Source organism: Bos javanicus, chromosome 12, assembly GCF_032452875.1.
Source record: "Bos javanicus breed banteng chromosome 12, ARS-OSU_banteng_1.0, whole genome shotgun sequence".
Classification (NCBI taxonomy): domain Eukaryota; kingdom Metazoa; phylum Chordata; class Mammalia; order Artiodactyla; family Bovidae; genus Bos; species Bos javanicus.
This window is the reverse complement of record NC_083879.1, coordinates 75,958,955-75,972,107: the sequence shown is the minus strand read 5'-3', so window position 1 is coordinate 75,972,107 and position 13,153 is coordinate 75,958,955.

Here is a 13,153-nt window from a genome sequence, read left to right as displayed (position 1 = left end):
TCTGACAGCATCTGTTCTCGGTGAAGCAGGAAAGGAGAACATCTGCTGAGAGTGATGGGCCAGAAGAGGGAAGAAAGGCCTCCTGGGGTCTCAGAGGTGGTCTAACGGGGAGCCTAGGCTGATCTGAGGTCTGCAGCCTGTCCCGCCCGCCCCCCCTCCCCCACAGTGAGGATTACCCCAGGTGCTCCACTTCTCAGGTGCCAGAGGGAGAAGATGGACATTTGATTCATCTAGGATTAGAGACTTGCCAGGTGGATATGCAAGACAAAGGGCTTCCCAGTTGGCGCTAGGGGTAAACAACCCACCCGCCAATGCAAGCTAGACCTAAGAGATACAGGTTCCATCCCTGGGTCAGGAAGATCCCCTGGAGGAGGGCATGGCAACCCACTGCAGTAGTCTTGCCTGGAGAATCCCAAGCATGAGGAGCCTGGCAGGCTACAGTCCAGGGGGTCGCACAGAGTTGGACACGACTGAAGCAATTAAGCTTGCACACACAAGTCCAAAGAGACATAGAGTTTAGTTTAAGCTATGGAAAAGAACATTCTGTGGGCTCTAGGCCCTGGTACCCAGTAAGGTCCCCAAGAGTTGTGTTTATTATTAGAAGGGGAGAGAGAAAATTCCTTAGCTCCCCAAGCCTTCCACAGCTCCTGCCCGACCACCATCGCCTACACACACAACTCCAACCTCTTTGTTCCCAAGGTATCTGTACAGAAAGTAGAGGGGCTTTCAAAGGTAAATGTGATTTTTAAAAATATATTAATAATTGGTCATTTTTCAGTTATTTTCTGTATCCCCACTTCCTTATTATTCAGGGACAATTGTAAAGCCCCAGAAATTGGGTTCTTTGTTCGGGTGTTTAGTTTACCACTGGTAATCCAGTAATGTTATGCACAGCTGATTCTGAGTTTCAACAAATGATTCTGCTTAAGAAAAGTGATCATCAGATGAGCCACAGTATGTAATTTATTATAATCATAATAATTTAAAAAAATTCCTTATGGAGAGGATCACCTTTTTCTAAATATAGTTGGACTTAAGGTCTTTTTGGAGAAGGCAATGGCCCCCCACTCCAATACTCTTGCCTGGAAAATCCCATGGATGGAGGAGCCTGGTAGGCTGGGGTCCATGGGGTTGCTAAGAGTCTGGCACGACTGAGCGACTTCACTTTTACTTTTCACTTTCATGCTTTGGAGAAGGAAATGGCAACCCACTCCAGTGTTCTTGCCTGGAGAATCCCAGGGACGGGGGAGCCTGGTGGGCTGCCGTCTATGGGGTCGCACAGAGTCGGACACGACTGAAGCGACTTAGCAGCAGCAGTAAGGTCTTTTTTTCCCTTTAAAGTGTTCTCTTGGTTACAAGTCTGTAAGGAACGCTTTTGGTTTGCTAATCTGAAAATTAAAAGTTTCTAGGTAAGAAATAGATTTCAACATAAAGGTCACACCATGTATGACTAGTTACAAAACCAGGGACATGTTTTCGTACAAGGAATTAGGAAGTTGGGCAAATAATGTTGGTTTCTTTTAGGCTTTATTCATCTGGGTTTATTCATCTGTAAAGGTAGAAAATTAGAAAATACGAGTTCTAATATCAAGAGTCTATCCAAATGGTAGCTACTAACTACACATGGTTACTTAAATTTAAATATATTAAATTAAATAAAATTTAAAATTCATTTTGTCAGTCATATTAGCCACGTTTCAAATGATCAGTAGCGATAGGCAGCTAGTATAACTACTGGGCAACCCAGATATCGAATATTTCCCTCACCAGAGAACATTCTAGTGGACAGCTCTGATCTATAATCCTAGTTTTAATACAAGTGCAAGAGAGGGAAGGTGGTAAGATGCTTCCAGAAGTCATCACATTATAATTTTCCACTTAATTATACTAGGACAACATTTCTAGAATATACCTACAGCTCACCTGGCCTAAAAGAGCAAGAGTGAGTTCAAGCAAGCTGGACCTATTGCAATGAAATAATCTCCAGATAATGGAGAGATGATACACTCTAGACTCCTCCCACTTTTCTTCCCTCCCTGCCCTTCTTTCTTTCTCATATTTTTTATTGAGTGCTAAGTCTTGAGTCGTCTACTCCCGTAAAGTTAATTGGACCTGTGGACTTGATCAGACAGACAGAAATGGGTGATGGTAAGACAGTTTATTTGATAAGGAGTATGATAGGATCCTTGAGGTTCCAGGGAAGTCTACAGGAGGAATCATTTGTTCGTTCAGTCGCTCAGTCTTGTCTGACTCTTTGTGACCCCATGGACTGTAGCTTGCCAGGCTCCTCTGTCTATGAGATTTCCCAGGCAAGAATACTGGAGTGGATTGCTATTTCCTTCTCCAGGGTATCCTCCCAGATCAGGGACTGAACTCATGTCTCCTGTATCTTCTGCATTGGCAGGCAGATTCTTTACCACCCTGAGCCACCAGGGAAGCCCAGGAGGGCTTACCTAACTTTAATAGAAGAGACAAGGGAAAGCTTTCCAGAAAGGGTGATACTTAAGGAAAGTGGTAAAGGATGTTTATGAATTAAAATGATTTACAGGTTTGAATATTGTGGTTTGACCATTAATTGTGACCCTACTGAAATGCAACAGTGAAAAAAAAGAAAATTGAGGAAAGTGAATAGCAGCTTTTTATATAATTGCATTACAAAGTCTCTGTGGTATGCATGATTTTCAGAGGCCTACCTGCCATCCTCAGTCTTTTTAGTTGCTTCCTCCTTTGCCTTAAAACAACAGTGAGTTGGTTCTGCTCCTATAGGCCCATTCCCTTCCCCAACGGCATTTCTCAAGACTACATTGATCCAATAAACATTGTACCTCAAATCTCTTAGTTTCTCAGAACAAAATTCTTGAAGTTATTCTTGACTTTATTTATTTTTATATTTGTTACATCTATTCCTTTAACAGATCCTGTTGTTCTTTGCCTTCAAATTATATCTAGAATAATATCCCTTTTCCCTTCTCCTTGTAATATCTTCGTGGTTCAAACCACATCCTGCTGAGAGAGGAGCAAGTCTTTTCATGATCTTGCCCACAGTTGCCTTTTCACAGCAGTTCTCCACTCAGCAGCCAGAGAAACTCATTTAAAACTTAAGTCAGATGCATCTGTTCCAAACTCTCCAGCAGCTTCCCTTTTTACAAAGATAAAGTCCTCATCCCAGACCCTAAGCCCCTACATGATCTGCTCCAGGCTACTTTGTGTGTTACATTCTTTCTTGCCTACTCATCTTTCTCCTGCCTGCTGCTTCAGGCGTGGCCCAAGCACACTGGCTCTTCCAGGACTGCTCGGAAGCCACGTAGATCACCGCATTCAGATGTGTGTCCCAGTGTCCCCAGACACAGCGGCCTTACTCGTGCATTCAGCCTGTCTAAAATAGGTGGTCTGTGTCACCAACTCCACCATCATTTTCCATCCTTCCTCTGCTGTGTTTTTCCTTCATTGCACATATCACCACTTGATGTGTTATATATTTGTTTACTAGACTATAGTCTCCATGAGAGCATAGATTTTGTTTTATTTACTGCAATATCCCAGGCTCCGATTCAGAGTCCAACTTGTGTACATACAATTCATAATGGTTAGTAAGGGCGTGAGTGGCATTTACTTTATCACATTTCATCTACAAGTATATGACCCGCATAGACTGTAAGGTCCTAGAGTCATGATTACATATTATTATTCCCAGCCACCAGCCCACTATGTGGAAAGTAAACTCACTATAAAAGAAATTCCTTGAATGTATCCCCCTCCTCATATGGAAAACTATAGGATCATAGATGAAAAAATGAATCTTAAGAGGTGTTCTGGTCTACAGCCATGCCCTCAGGAGGAACATATTTAACCATTATTCTATTTTTTTTTTAAATTTTATTTTATTTTTAAACTTTACATAATTGTATTAGTTTTGCCAAATATCAAAATGAATCCGCCACAGGTATACATGTGTTCCCCATCCTGAACCCTCCTCCCTCCTCCCTCCCCATACCATCCCTCTGGGTCGTCCCAGTGCACTAGCCCCAAGCATCCAGTATCGTGCATTGAACCTGGACTGGCATCTCGTTTCATACATGATATTTTACATGTTTCAATGCCATTCTCCCAAATCTTCCCACCCTCTCCCTCTCCCATAGAGTCCATAAGACTGTTCTATACATCAGTGTCTCTTTTGCTGTCTCATACACAGGGTTGTTGTTACCATCTTTCTAAATTCCATATATATGCGTTAGTATACTGTATTGGTGTTTTTCCTTCTGGCTTACTTCACTCTGTATAATAGGCTCCAGTTTCATTATTCTATTCTGAAAGGTTATCAGGAAAGAAGAATCCATCATTTTCTCTGTTTAACAACTGTCAGTTCTAGGAGACTCTTAAGCCAAATCTAAATCTCATTTTTACTCTGGGATCAGGAGATTTGAATAAATAAAACTGGTTAGTTATACATCAATTATACCTCAATTAAAAAACAATGGTCGGTATTTCGCTTTTTTTCCTTTTTCTCTCTGTAATTTCTTTTTCTGCAAAGAATCCAGATTATTGCAGAAAAACATAAAGAAAAGAAAAAATTGTTGATAAGGTCAAAGATAACCTCTATAAATAGACTTTCTTATTTACAGGTATGTATACCCATAGCCTTTGACTGCGTAGATCACAATTAACGGTGGGAAATTCTGAAAGAGATGGGAATACCAGACCACCTGACCTGCCTCTTGAGAAATTTGTATGCAGGCCAGGAAGCACCAGTTAGAACTGGACATGGAACAACAGACTGGTTCCAAATAGGAAAAGGAGTACGTCAAGGCTGTATATTGTCACCCTGCTTATTTAACTTCTATGCAGAGCACATCATGAGAAACGCTGGACTGGAAGAAACACAAGCTGGAATCAAGATTGCCGCGAGAAATATCAATAACCTCAGATATGCAGATGACACCACCCTTAAGGCAGAAAGTGAAGAGGAACTAAAAAGCCTCTTGATGAAAGTGAAAGTGGAGAGTGAAATAGTTGGCTTAAAGCTCAACATTCAGAAAACGAGGATCATGGCATCCGGTCCCGTCACTTCATGGGAAATAGATGGGGAAACAGTGGAAACAGTGTCAGACTTTATTTTTCTGGGCTCCAAAATCACTGCAGATGGTGATTGCAGCCATGAAATTAAAAGACGCTTACTCCTTGGAAGGAAAGTTATGACCAACCTAGATAGCATATTCAAAAGCAGAAACATTACTTTGCCAACTAAGGTCCATCTAGTCAAGGCTATGGTTTTTCCAGTGGTCATGTATGGATGTGAGAGTTGGACTGTGAAGAAGGCTGAGCGCCAAAGAATTGATGCTTTTGAACTGTGGTGTTGGAGAAGACTCTTGAGAGTCCCTTGGACTGCAAGGAGATCCAACCAGTCCATTCTGAAGGAGATCAGCCCTGGGATTTCTTTGGAAGGAATGATGCTAAAGCTGAAACTCCAGTACTTTGGCCACCTCATGCGAAGAGTTGACTCGTTGGAAAAGACTCTGATGCTGGGAGGGATTGGGGGCAGGAGGAGAAGGGGATGACAGAGGATGAGATGGCTGGATAGCATCACTGACTCGATGGACGTGAGTCTGAATGAACTCCGGGAATTGGTGATGGACAGGGAGGCCTGGTGAGCTGTGATTCATGGGGTCGCAAAGAGTCGGACACGACTGAGTGACTGAACTGACTGACTGACTGACTGATACACATATATGGAGAAGGCACTGGCACCCTACTCCAGTACTCTTGCCTGGGAAGTCCCATGGACGGAGGCGCCTAGTAGGCTGCAGTCCATGGGGTCTCGAAGAGTCAGACAAGACTGAGTGACTTCCCTTTCACTCTTCACTTTCATGCACTGGAGAGGGAAATGGCAACCCACTCCAGTGTTCTTGCCTGGAGAATCCCAGGGAAAGGAGCCTGGTGGGCTGCTGTCTATGGGGTCGCACAGAATCAGACACGACCGAAGTGAGTTAGCAGCAGCAGCATACACATATATTAGTAAATATTTTATTGGTGTATAACATATACAGAGAGAAGTACACAAATCATAACAGCTTGAGGAATAATTTAGTAGATCAGTGTAACCACACCTCAGGACAAGAAATAGCGCCCCCATTCCCACACGTAACCATTATTCCCTTTATGTTCCCTAAATTTAAGCACTGATGTCTGACACTGTAGATTATTTCTGTCTGTTTTTATTAAAAATTTTTTGATCATGTGGCATGTGGGATCTTAATTTCCTGACCAGGGATTGAACCCACACCCCCTGCACTGGAAGCATGGAGTCTTAACCATTGGATCCCCAGGAAAGTCCCTATTTTTATCTGTTTTTAAACTTCATGTAAGTGGAACTATCCAGTATTCTGTATGTACAGTACTCTTTTATGTCTGTCTTCTTTTATTCAATATTATGTTTAAGCTGCAGTGTACACACACACACACACACACACACACACTTTTTCTATTAAATCTCTCTTTAGTTGTATCTAATCAGCTTTTAAACCCACTAATTTTTTAAAAAAATTCAATTATATTTTTTATTTCTAGAATTTTTATTGATTCATTTTTATAGCTTCCAGTGTTGTAGCAAATTCTCCACCTTTTAATTTCTTGACTATATTGCATGTGTATGTGCTCAGTTGTGTCCAACTCTTTGCGACCCCAAGGACTGTAGCCCACCAGAGTCCTCTGTCCGTGGCATTTCCCAGGCAAAACTGCTTGAGTGGGTTGCCATTTCCTGCTCCAAGTCTAGACTATATTGGTCATATTTATTTTCATGTTCATTCTGATGATAGCTCCTATGAATATATTTCTATTGTATTTTTCTTCTCGGTTTTCTGTCAAGTCTTGCCTTCTTGTATGCCTCGTTATATCCTGTAGGTTCTAGTTCACTGTGCCTGGTTATTGACTCACCCTTACTCTAGAGAAGTAGCGCTTTGTGCCCCCAAGCAAAAGTCTGGATTATTTGCCTGAATTTATCTTCCTTTGAGGGCACCACAATCTAAACTTTGCCTGCCTGGCCCTGTGAAAGTGCCAAAATTCTGTCTGTTTTGTTCTTTTGCCACTGAATTGTCTCTTTCAAATTAGCAATTGCTTCAAGGAGAAAAGCAGCCCGGAATGCCAGGCTCACCTCTTGGCTTCACTCTCTTCACTCTCTTCTGGATCTGGCTCCAGAAACTGCCTTGCTAGTTCTCTGGTAAGTTCCAACACATGGGATTTTTTTCTTCTTTATTAAGTCTTCTACTAATCAATTTGTCTAGCTTTTCTCGTCATTTTTAATGGCAGGGTTGTTCTAAAACAACCTACTGAAAAATCTTATTATACTACATTCCTATAACTTACTTTTCTCACTTACCCTTATGTGAATCATGTGTATCTCAAATAAATGTCAATATTAATTTACACAATAATTTAAATCATTACATAGAATGTATACCATTCTATGAGTGCATCATAATTTTTTAGACAAGCCCTTATAACTCAACTGTTTCAATTTTTTATCTATTATAAACAGCAACACAATACTCATCTTCGTATACACATTCTTAAGTAGTTGTAATTATTCTCTAATTATTATACCTTGAAACAAAATATTTACTTTATTTGAAATAAAAATTTTCAAGTATGACTATTTTAAGGTTTCTGTTATATTACTAAAGATTCCTCTAGGAAAATCATACCAGTTTACGCTTCTACCAGCACTATATAAGTTCCAGCTTCCTTTAATTTTTAAACACTTTCTAAATAAGAGAATTTTTAAACTTGTCTGTGTCTGACATAAATGAATAAGTATTTATTATATGATTCCTTTATTATCCCATACCAGGAACACTCTTGGGATCACAAGAGAAAGAAACTAAACGTGGACCCTGACCTTAACTCTGATGTCGTGATTCTTCATAGATATTCTATGACTCTCTTTTCATTATGAAGATTTCTTGGTACTGTTCCCGGAAGGCTTGCATCCTCATATGGAAATTGGCCTCCTCGTATTCTTGCCAGTTATGTCTGTATTTTGAACTCTGCCTTTATCTGTAACCTCAATCGTGTATTACAGACTTACTTACAATACACAGTCCAGGATAGTTCCTTGGTCTCAACTCTTCCTATCCATGTGGTGTGGCTGCAGTTTTTTCCTCCTTCTCCCTGTCCTTCCCTGACCCTGTCCTGCTTGAACTCCATTCTGTGGTCTGACCACTCACCCAACTCTCCAAGTTACTCATCCGTATCAGGGGTCCACACACCTGCCAGCCGTGTTTGTAAATGACGTTTCCTTGGAACACGTCGTCTTGGGTTATATGCATATTGTCTGTGCTGCTCTGCTGACACTAGAACTGAGTGACCAGGACAGAGGGTGTGTGCTCCACAAATGTAAAAACTACCGACTGTTTGGCCCTTCCCAGGAAAGATCTGCCAACCCCTGATCCATGGATCTTTGTGAGAAGATTCTGAACTTAGTAAGAGATTTCTCGTCTACTAGACTAAGCAGCTGTACAAAGCAAGCCTCCAGGCCCCCGACTCCGATGGACATAGGGCTCTTGTCTGCTCATTACCATTTCATTTAGTGTACAGTCCCCTCACTCCCCTCCCCTGATGACTTTGAAACTGTCTTCTGTCTCTGGATTCTGATCCGAATCTGACTGAGTTGTTACCTCTTAATGATTTAGGACCTGGATCACATGTATGCTTTGGACTCAGTAGGGACAGAGGATGAAAATTTATGAAATCCACATCTATAGAAAGAAGGTTAGCATTTGTATAGCACACTGGGCTAGGGCTCTGGGTGTCTTGGTACTGCCCAGCTGGTAATACCTTCAGGCATGGGCAGCTGCCATGTAAATGTACCATTGCCCAACACTTGGAAGGTTATTGGTATAAAAAGGCCAGAAAATGCAATGAAATGGTAGCTACTAATTTGTTCTGTGAGTCTGCTTCTTTTATGCTATATTCACTGGTTTATTTTATTGGTTAGATTCCACATACAGTTAGATTACATCGTACAGTATTTGTCTTTTTCTGACTGACTTGTTTCGCTGAGCATCATGCCCTCCAAGTCCGTCCATGTTGCTGCGAGTGGTGAAATTTTGTTCTTTTTTGTGGCTGAGTAGTATTCCATTCAGAGAAGGCAACGGCACCCCACTCCAGTACTCTTGCCTGGAAAATCCACGGATGGAGGAGCCTGGTGGGCTGCAGTCCACGGGGTTACTAGGAGTTGGACACGATTGAGCGACTTCACTTTCACTTTTCAGTTTCCTGCATTGGAGAAGGAAATGGCAACCCACTCCAGTGTTCTTGCCTGGAGAATCCCAGGGACGGGGGAGCCTGGTGGGCTGCCATCTGGGGTCGCACAGAGTCGGACACGACTGAAGTGATTTAACAGCAGCAGCAGTATTCCATTGTACATATGCACTATATCTTCTTTATCCATTCACCTGTTGGTGGACACTAAGGTTGTTGCCATGTTTTGGCTATAGTAAATAGTCCTGCTTGGAACATTGGGGTGCATGTATTTTTTTCAAATGAATGTTTTTGTGAGTTTTTTTGGATGTATACTCAGGAGTGGAACTTCTAGGTCATACGGTGGTTCTATTCTTAACACTTAACATTTAGACATAGATTTAACATTTTGACGTAACTGGCCTGTGAAAAGCCACATCTATATTTGACAAAAGGGAATGTGTATTATCCAGAGCATCTGGACTAGGAAATGGATGGTCTAACTAGAAGGCACTAGGGCTTGACCTGCTTTGGGGAAGAGGTAAGTACATGGTTGGATATGCGTAGCTTGGCCGTATCATGTTGGAGAAGAAATTACGTGTATGGAAAAAGAGAACACGTACGTGTGCACAAGTGTATATGCGTGTGCAGGCTCCTGCTGGGCAGTCAGGGGGTGGAATGTATCCGGCCAAGCGTCTTTTTTCCCTTGGTAAACCCCTCTTCCACACTGCACGCTATTTGTATTGGACTCTTCCATGGCTGTGTCTTCTTGTCTTCTGGTTGGTCTCACAAGAGTGTACAGGCACAAATTTGAGTTTTTCCACTAGATGTAGCCTAGGAACACTGGGCAAGAGGAAGTCACTCTCTCTGGGGTTGCAAGGACCATGTAGAGTGACTCTTGTAGAGAGAACCTATATGAGAATGAAGCCACACAGAGGTTGGCGGATGTGACAGAAGAACAGAGCTCTGATTTTATCATTGTGCCCACCCTCCTGGATGTCTCCACGCCTGATTTAGCCAAGCTTGGATTTCCGCCACTGAGCTAAAATTTTCCCTTTGTGCCTATGGAGGCCTGAGCTAGGTTTCAGTCACTTGTTATTCGAGGATCTCTGACTGATAGTATCACTAAGTATAGCTTCTTGGGAAACCAAATAAATCTGGGCTGGAAAATCAATGTATGGGACTACATGCTTATCTTTTTGCAGGTGAAGTCTTGACAGGGCAGTATAAGGCCAGTATTGGCATGAGGATTCCAAGTATGTACACTTGGTTCTGTGCATTTTGGAACTCAGGCTCACCATCAATGCCTGCAGCTCAGAGGCAGATTTTACCTTTGTGTGGTTACACAATGTTTCTTAATTCCCTAGATTGCCTTGAAGTGAAAATTAAAATCATTTTCTACAATTTATCTTCCTTGTCATAAAACAGGGCCAAGGGCTTTTAAGAACTCTTACTGTGGTTCCGTGATTGTAGGATGGATGACATCATCCTTCTGGGGAGGATTTCATTTATGCCTGTTCTGGATACTCTTGAGAGCAAATCCAGCCTTGGGAGAGAGGGAACTACACACACACACACACACACACACACACACACACACATTGCTTGATGAGTCTTTGTATACAGAAGCCTTTCTAAGCTGATTGGCAGGGTCAAGTGGCCACTATTGAGAGGGTGACGTGCTCAGTTAATTGGCTTTCTGCCAGGCAAAATTGCACAAGAGAATTTTTCTAGTGAGCCTGTTTCAGCGAGTCGGTCTGAACAGCTTAAGTTTCCCTCTTATGAGCCCCTAGAACTGTCATGCCAGGATCACACAACAGAAAGCACCCTGGGGCCCCAGATGCCAATCCTTCTGATGAATTGCATCCCCAACTGTGGTGATACTCAGGGGTGAAGGAGAACTAGAAAGAAAAACAGACCTTACGAAAGCACAACCTCTTGGCTGAAATGAGTGGTTACGACTTTTAATGTACTCCCTGCAAAATACTCGAACTTTTTTTCTGGTAGGTATTGCTATGTATTCCAGATGAATTCTCCTAATTAGAAATATTTTATCAAGGAAACACCTGCCACTGCTCTGAGTGACCCAGTGATTAGAGATGGTGTTCTGGTTTCTGTGCAGCATAAAGTTTAGGGACTACGCCCAGGGAAATATGAAGCAATGCCTCTGAGCAGAAATGTGAAATGTGACGTGTGTAGAAAGGCCTTGGGAAAAGAGAAAGGAAACTCGTGTTCATGGAGCTAAGCCTGGAAGAGCTGCTTAGAGGGGGTGACCAGAGGTGCATTTACAGTGAGAAGGGTGTGTTATGGGCTGAATAGGGTCCCCTCACCTGGTTCATATGTTACAGTCTTGATCTGAAATAGCTTAGAATGTGACTCCATTTGGAGATAGTCTGTTTTTGGCTCTGCTGGGTCTTTGTTGCAGCGTGCACGTGGGCTTTCTCTAGTTGCCCCACAGTACACAGGATCTTGGTTCCCCAACCGGGGATCCAACCTGCATCCCCTGCGTTGGAAGGTAGATTCTCAACCTCTGGACCATCAGGGAAGTCCCTGGAGATGGTCTTTAAAGAGGTAACTAAGTTAACATGAAGTAATTAGGGTGGAGCCTAATCAAATATAATGAGCATTCTTACAAGAAGAGGAGCTCAGGACACACACACACAGATACAGACACACAGGAGAGGCCAGGTGTGGACACAGGGAGAACACGGCCAGCCACCAGACAAGCAGAGACGCTCAGAAGAAACCAGCCCTGCTGACACCTGGACGCTGGACTTCTAGCCTCAAAACTGTGAGGGAATGACGCATTTCTGCAGTTTGAGTCACCTAGTCCGTGGTAATCTGTAATGGCATCCTTAGGACACACAGGCAGGATGCAACCCCAGACTGACTTAGAGTCATGCTGTTGCGAGAGCCTGCCCTCTGAGCCCCACACCCCCAGAATAAAACTTCATGTACACCATTCCTCAGTATAGCTAGATCTTTTCCTAGGGCTTGAGAAAAGCCCTAGGGAGATATATTTTCTTGCTGTCGTGTCATCCGACCGTGACTAGACATGCTTCCTGTATGCTGATGTTAATTATCTGTCTTCCTCTTTTGTGTCTTCACCTGCTTTAACACGTATAGAAATTTGTTAAGCCTTCTGTTACTTATCCAAGCTACTCATATTTCTCTTTTAAAGTTCACCGTGTGAGTCCTTTTCTTTAATCTGTAAATTTAAATTGCTAATGTGCTACTTGTCTAGCTGTTCTTTATAAAGTGGCATTTGGGGGTGTTTATCTTTTCAACTCAGAAGGAGAAGTGAAGGGACTGATTGTTGAATTCTTGTTTTCCACTGAGCTCTGCTGAGACTGTGAGCTGGCTGAGGGGAAGTCAAGCACAAGGGTTCTATATTTGGAGGGGTATGCAAATGTCCGAAAATTCATTGCTGAACTCATGTCTTTAAGTCAACACAAAAGACAAAGAGGGTCAGGGGATGAAAATAATTTCATGGGTTAGCATCTCCATGGAGACCAGGAAATGCATAATCTCTATGGAGACCCTCAAAATCTCTCCTTCTGAAATTACAGTAATGTATGATCTGTTGTCATTATAATTGAGAGTGGAGGCAATGTGACGAGAGGAAGGGGATGAGAGGATAATCTTCTTCTTAGTGGAAATTCTGTCTAGTGTGGTTCTGCTTTTAATCAATCGGTATTGTAAGATTCTGAAGTTAGGATGCTGCAAGGCCTTGTCCCCAAGGGTGGGATGAAGCACGTGAGGATCTGGTTGTTTGTATGTCCAGCACTGAAGTAGATGTCTGACATAAGTTGGCACTCAAAGAATGGGTTAGTATTGAAATGAATGCAGTGAACAATTGGGCAGGATCTCATCATTGGCTCAGCCCTGTCAATCATCTCTGCTCTGCTGAAACAAAGGG